Source organism: Elephantulus edwardii, unplaced genomic scaffold (genome assembly GCF_000299155.1).
Source record: "Elephantulus edwardii isolate Elephantulus edwardi_28Jun2011 unplaced genomic scaffold, EleEdw1.0 scaffold00217, whole genome shotgun sequence".
Classification (NCBI taxonomy): Eukaryota; Metazoa; Chordata; class Mammalia; order Macroscelidea; family Macroscelididae; genus Elephantulus; species Elephantulus edwardii.
Window position 1 is genome coordinate 513,825 of NW_006399967.1, and position 7,592 is coordinate 521,416.

The window sequence follows — 7,592 nt, forward strand, 5'->3', positions numbered from 1 at the left end:
CCCAACCTGCAGCCTGTAGCCCCGTCATCGCGCGCACCTGACCCAGAGCTCATGGTCCCATCACCACGCGCCCAACCTGCAGCCTGTAGCTCCGTCATCATGTGCACCTGACCCAGAGTTCATGGTCCCATCACCATGCGCACCCAAACTGCAGCCCCCAGCCCCGTCACCACGTGCACCCAACCTGCAACCTGTAGCTCCGTCATCACCACGCACACCTGACCCAGACCTCATGGTCCCATCACCACGCACACCCAACCTAGAGCCCGCGGCCCCATCACCACACACACCCTCCCGGAGCCCACGGCCCCATCATCATGCACACCTGACCCAGAACCCATGGCCCCGTCACCTTGTGCTCCCACCCACAGGTAGTGGCCCTGTCACCACACACACTGGACCTGGAGTCTACACCCGTCACCACATGCATGCGGCTTGGTGCCTGTGACACCCCAGACGTGTAGGGGTGCTCTGCTGCACGCTCTCACTGGCTGTCTCTGTGAAGAGGTGGACAGTGAGGAGAGGACAGAAGGGTGGCACTCCCGGTGGGGGGTGGCAAAGGACAGCAAGTCCCCACTGGACATCAGGGAGAAGGGACAGAGAAGAAAAGGTGGTGTGATGACGCAAGCCAAGACTGGCGGGGTCCCCCAAGCCTCCGGAAGCACCAGCCTGCCACCATGCCCTCCGAGACTCTCGGCTTCCACAGCTACAAGTGTGTATCGTCAGCTGCTGCCGAGGCGACCCTCTGACCTCGGGAACGAAGGAACCACACTGCCTAGGCCTGTGCAGCCCCACATCCACAGACCACTGGTCTTTATTTGTCCTAGCAGGAACTCCCACAAGACCATGAGAAAAGAAGGTAGCAAGTGAAGCCAGGTGGCCGGGGTGGTGAACAGAGCCGCCCCCACCCCCCGTGGCCATCCTCCCAGCCTCATTTATTAGGGGTGGGCGACAGCAGCCGCTGAGAAGGGCCAGGCTTCTCTCTGCACCAAGCCGGGAGCCCCCAAGGGCGGCTGACCAGTCTCCTCTCTTCCCCCTCCACCACGACTTCTGCAGCCCCAGCTGTCAGCGACCCGAGGTGCGGGCCCCAGCATGGACGGAACCCTGTCACCTCCCTTCTGTGGATCCAGAGGGCCAGTGGCCACAGTCCGGGAGTGGACTCTATGGAGGACGGTCTCTGCTGTGGATCCAGAGGGCCAGTGGCCACAGTCCGGGAGTGGACTCTATGGAGGACAGTCCCCTCTGTGGATCCGGAGGGACCCAGTGCACACAGCCCAGAACAGACCATTCGGAGGACAGTCCTTTTCTGCAGCTGCGGAAGAGCTCAGATGGGTGGGAGCCTGCAAACCAGCTGTTAAGGACTCAGCTGTGTCCTTGTGTTCTGTGTCCAGAACATTGTGAGACCTAACTCCTATCTGTGTCTACAGACACCAGGGGCCATGCAGACCACAGAGCGCATGGACCACCGCAGACTGACCACCACAGCCCTGACCCCGGGCAATGCTGCCGCTGGCAGTGCAGGCCACCACGGTGCTGACCACAGACAGGGCAGACCACCAGAGCGCTGACCACAGGAAGTGCAGACCACCACAGCTCTGACGGGCCAGTGCAGGCCACTACAGCGCTGACCACAGGTAGTGCGGACCACAGACTATGTTGACCACCGCAGCACTGACCACCAGCAGTGCAGACCACCGAAGTGCTGACCAGCGCCGGCACACCAGATCCTGTCCCCGACAGCACGCCCAAGCACGGCCAAGGAGGCCCATCTGCTCTGACAAAGGTGGAAGCAGGGGGAGTGCGTGGCAGCCCTGCGGCCTGATCCTGGTTTCACGGCAGAGACTGGGATGTACGCCGGGCTGCATAAAGCCCACTGGGAGACTCAGGGAGACCCTGGCCTCCCCCAGGACCACAGGCCACGCTGGCTTCCAGACCTCGGTCCGAGCTGACCCCGGGGCCACCACCTCCAAGACCACTACTCCAGTGGCATCCTGACCTCGCCCCAAAGCCACCCCCTCAGCACTGTGGGCTGGCCAGCACCTCTCTGGGGTGCATTCAGCTTCCTGGGGTACCAGCTCAAGGGAACACTACCCACCCTCTTGGGCATGGCCAGCCCAGCGTGAGTTGGGGGGACAGCAAGGGGCGGCAGGCAGCTGTATGCACTGGCCTGGCTCATTCCGCCCTCAGGCAGCATAAGGTCAGGTCAAGGCCTGGCCCAGCCTCAGATGACCTGGGTGACCTCGTGCAGGCCCCCCACCACCTGAAGCTGGGAAAGATGAGGGGGCAGGAGCTGACAGCTCCCCCTAGCCATGGGGAGTGGTCCGACTGGCAGACCCCACCCTGTCCATCAGCACCCCTGTGACCCTGTCATCCTCGTCCCTCCTTACAGAACACCATCTGAATGCCGTTCACCTCCCCCATCTGTTACTAGGAGGGCAGCATAGAATGTTCTGGAACACTCGTGAGATGCCTGCTCCAGCAGAGCCCCTGTGCTGGGATCATAAGTCCGCACCTGAACAGCCTGCAGCCCCGAGTGCCAGCACCCATCCAGGGGACAGCCCCTCACCTCAGCTCAAGCTCCCGGCCACTAACAAAGAACAAGACCCCACGGAGGGGCCCCAGGGGGCGAAGCGGCAAGACTGGGCCCCTGGTGGAGCAGACCTGGCTTGGGGTCACTTCCAGCCTGACTGTGGGTTCACCCCACGAGCGTGGAGCCCGTGTCTTCATCTCCAACGATCGCTCTGACAAACAGGTCTCAGGATAAAGGCCTGGAGGTCAGCAGCAGTGACGGAGCGCCCACGGAGGCCAGCTCTCCTCCGACACACGGGGCAGCGGGCACCCTTTCACTGGACTGAAGCAACCAGCCTGGCTGACGCACTGGACTGTGGTGGTGGACCCCAAGTCCTCAAGCCGACACTTCACCCGAGCAAGGACTGGGGGGAACGACACCCCAAAGCTGCTACCCTGAGGGAGCTCTGGTGGCCCTAGTGGCAAGAAGCTGCACTGCAATCCCAGAGGTATGTGGTTCGAATCCACCAGATGCTCTGCTGGAGAAGGAGGGACAATCTCCTCCAGTACCAGTCAGATCTGATTGGACGCTACACACTCCAAGCTGCTACCCTCACCACCCGACCACATGAAGGCCGGCAGCCAGGCAAGTCCCTTCCCAGGGAGATGCCCAAGACCTGGCTCCTAACAGGGCCAGCCAGAGATCACCACAAGCTGGGCCCTTAGGAGACCACTGGAGGGGTGTGGCCTCCAGGTCTGGAGGGGTACCCAGGGACTAGGACCCACGTGTAATAAACAGTCCTCAAGCTGGTGAAGATGGACAGTCCTGAATCTAGTGGAAGACAATCCTGAAACCAGTGAGGGCAAATGGTGGCCAAGGGGGACAGAAAGGTCATCCTGTCGCCACGGGGGACCAGCCCTGAAGACCACGGCCTGGACACAGGTGCTCTTCCGCCCAGCATGCTCTGGGGGTGGGTGTCGGGGCCACAGCAGGTGGCCCCTACCCTCCTGAGAGTGTTAGACGCACCCAGGTCCTATATCCAGGCTCGAGGGGGCAGCTAATCAGACGAGGGGCATCTGAATGCAGTCTTGGGGCACAATGATTAAGTGCATTCCAGCCATCAGAAAGGGTGGGGGTTCAATACCACAGGCAGCTGCACCAGAGCAGGACCTGGGAGGAGGTCACTAAAGACCGTGACACCCATCAACAAACGAATGGACAGGAAAACTATGGGACATTCACACAGTGGAATATTATGCAACACTGAAAGACAATGAATTCGTAAAATATTACCCAACATGGGGGAGCCTGGAGGACATCATGTTGAATGAACTATCTCAGTCACAAAAGGACAAATACTGCACAACACTCCTATTATAAAATGGGACAGACATGGGGGTGTTGGGGAGAGAATGGGAAAAGAGTGGATAGATAATGAACACTGCCTAAGAGCAGATGAGGTGAAGAAATGTCCGAAAGGATTATAAGATTAGGCATTATATACATATAAATAAAACAACAATCTGAAATAAGGGATGCATTGCTGGGTGGGCTGAGAGAGGGAGAGGGAAGGAGGAAGAAAATGTACAACAAGGAAAATAATTAAAACAATAATAAAAAAAAAGACAGTGACAGCCTAGGAGATCCCAGGAGGCAGTGGGGAGCCATGTGACAGAACCGGACAAGCGGCACAAAGAGTGACCCGCGGGCCAGGGCAGTGCTGTGGACAGCGCTCATGGTGACTCTGCACAGAGGCTGCGCAGGGTCCCGGAGCCCGCCCGCGGGGACAGGAGGCTCAGGGCAGTGCTGTGGGCAGAGCACAGGGTGACTCCCCGCAGAGGCTGGGCAGGGTCCTGGAACCTGCCCGGCTCAGCCCCAGCTCGCCCGCCCGCAGGGACAGGAGGCTCACGCGGGGGGCAGCACTCCTGCCCTGGTGTCTCTGCAGATGAAAGGTGCTCAGCGGGTCAGTACGCACCCCTCCCGGGGGTGGGGTACACCATGGCAGCCTCAACACCACTCAGCATTAGCCGTGTCCCCTCCTGTCCAGCCACGAACGTCCCCGGACACTGCCAGTGTCCCCTGGGGCAGAACTGCTCTGCGTGAAGACACCTCATCCAGATCCAACTGATGACCTAGAGATTCTCTGTCCCATAGCTGCTGCCTCCTGTCCTCCTAGGACACGTCCCACACTTCCCCACACACGCTGAGTGGGGAGGAGAGAACCAGGTCACAGATGATGGGGGACGTTCCACTTGAGAACAAGGAACTGAATCATGATTTTCCTCGATATCCAGGCAGCCTCTAGCACTGCTGACACAGGCGGGGGGGCATCCTGTGTTCTGCGGGGTGTGGAGTAGCATCCTTGGCCCCCCAACTCACTATCTCAGCATCACCCCAAGTAGTGACAGCCACAACTGTCTCCAGACACAGCCCAGTTTTATGTGGAGAAAGAACCACCCCTGGTTAAGAGAGCTGTTCTCGCAGGTACTATGAGGCCATCACCCAGCTGGTCCCAAAAGACCACATCCCTGCATCTCTGGACTCACCAGCTCCCCTGCCCGCCCCCTACATTAGCACCCCTTGCTCCTCCCCACCCCCCACCGGGACGAACTGACCTTTGTCCTTCTAGTGACACTGACGCAAAGACAAGACAATCACCCCCACTCTGGACCTCCCCAAACCCAGCCACTCCAGGTACACGAGCAAAACTAGCCAGAAGCAAAACAAAAACCCACAAAAACTCCGCCACACTGCCATCCTGTCAGGACACTCACAGCCGGCCCTCCGGCAGGGCAGAGCTGTCAGGTCCGGTCTGTCCCTCCACGTGGAGACCCCATGCTCTGAGCGGTGTGGGCTCCAGAGTGCTTTCAAACTTTGAGGAGATGGCCAGGCCTTTCTTCCTAGGTGCCGCTGGGGGATTCAGCTTCGGGTTAGGGCTAATCCAGGGACCCCAGGCAGCAGCCACATACACAGCACCAGTGAGGACAGGGTCTGAAAAATTGCCACACCCCCAAATCTCGGCTCAACCTCTGACAATCTCGGACTCTCTGTTTCCACCTGGCCACTCCCCCAAACACACCACCACCAGGTCCTCCCTCTCCCACCTGTTTCTGTGACTGTCCACAGGAGACAGGGACAGCCACAGCTGCTCCCCACCACAGCAAGACCCCCAGCAGCAAGGGTCCTCGGAGACCCAGCCCTAGCTCCTGGGGGGGGGGGAAGCTCCTACGTCCTCAGTAAGCCCCTTACCCAACCTGGCTGAGCAGACCAAGCCCTGGGCACCACGGCGGCTGCCCTGGGATGTGGAAGGAAGAGCTGGTCTCTTGCGCCCAAAACAGAGGTGGGACCTCCACGACCTTACTGCCCATCCTGGGCCGTCCCCACACCTCGCCCATCGTAGAGACAGTGAGTGACCATCCCCAAGCCTCACATCTGTTTCCAGCCTCCGCAGACCTGGCCAGGACCCCACCTCATTCATATCCATCCAGAGGTCCTCATCCCAGGGGAACAGCACGCTGGGTGGTGGTGGTTTCTTTAGGGATCACCCTTGTTCAAAGGACGGGAGGAAAAGGGGCTGGGGGCGGGGCCCAGGATGATGTCATTGCTGGGTGGACGCAGGTGGGGGGGACTGGTGCCCAGCCTGGAGCCATCCAGAACCGAGATGGTTTGGGTGGAAAAAAAAAACAAACCCAAAACTGGTGTCGTCTGCAAATCCTCGAGGCAGTGGGCGGGGGTCAGGTTTGGATTGGGGGCAGGATTGAGGAGGGGGGTGTCAGATTCTGTGAGTGGGGGAACAGCTCTGTTTTGGGGGGGGACACATTCTAGATTTGCAAGAGACCCTGGATGTGTCATACAGACGGAGTCCAGCCACGTTTAGGGGGCTCCCTCTGATCGAGGTGAGCCAGGGTGGGCACGATGAGTTTTGGGGAGCCCATGGGCGGGGGCAAGGGGCCAAACAGGCTGTCAAGCGCTTGGATGGGGTTGGAATGGGTCTAACAAGGAGCGGGGGGCCGGCAGCGGGAGTGGGTGAGGGTTTAGGAGGCAGCGGTGTGTTCAAAGTTCGTTTTGAGGGTCAATGGGGACGGAGACACCCAGGTCCCGGAGGGTGGGGGGTCCCCAGGGCTGCGAAGCTCAGACCCCAGCTGATGTTTCATCTCGGGATGGGGAAGGTCCGGGCTGGGATGCACTGGATTTCAAAGACCCGGGCTGGCGAACCCCAAGTTAGAAAAACAAAAACAACAACATGGGTGCCGGCAGTTCCGGGCCCCTCCTCTGGTTTTGGGGGGCGGAGATCGGCCCGAGGTTTTAAAAAAGCACGGGGGTGCCTGTCTGCGCGGGGGAGGTGGCCTCCTCGCTTTAAAGACCCGGGATCGGGGATGTCACGACCTGAGGTCCGAAGGGAAATGCAGAACTGGGGGTTAAGGGGGAAGGTGGGGGGCTGCCAGGGTCACCCCGACCGAGCCCGGCGTGGGGGGCGCGGGGCCGGGCGGCTCCGGGAGGGCCTGCGCTCGGCGGCCAGTGACAGGTGGGATGGACTAGATTCCGGGGTTCCCGGCCGGGCTGTGTGATTGCCGGGATCCAATTCGGGGGGGTTCACGGACAAGCCTCGCAGCCTCGGGGCCTAGGGGGGCGGGTCCCCGACTCCGGCCTCCTTACCTGGCTCGCTGCAGTCGCCGGCTGGCCCCGCCGGACCCGAGACTCCCGGGGTGGCTCCGCGTCCTCTCCTAGCCTCGCACCTTCGCCAGGCCGGTCCCTGGCCGCTGGTGACAGCCTCCCGGACACCCCGGTCCTTAATATGGCGGCGGTCGCGGCTCCGCGGCCTCTAGGCAGCCTCCCTCGGCCGCGCGCGCGCGCGTCCCCGCGGTCACGCCCCGCCCCGCGTCGGCGCGCGCGGCGCCTCTAGGCCACACCCCCTTCGGCGTCGGGGCGAGATGCTGATTGGACACGCCCCCACGGGCCCGCCCCTCCTGCGGCACTCCTTAGCCACACCCCCTCTCCCACGCATCAGAGAGGCATGCCTCTTGGTTGGCCACGCCCCCTCGCCTTACGTCAGTGGACACGGCTCCTGAGGCCACACCCCACT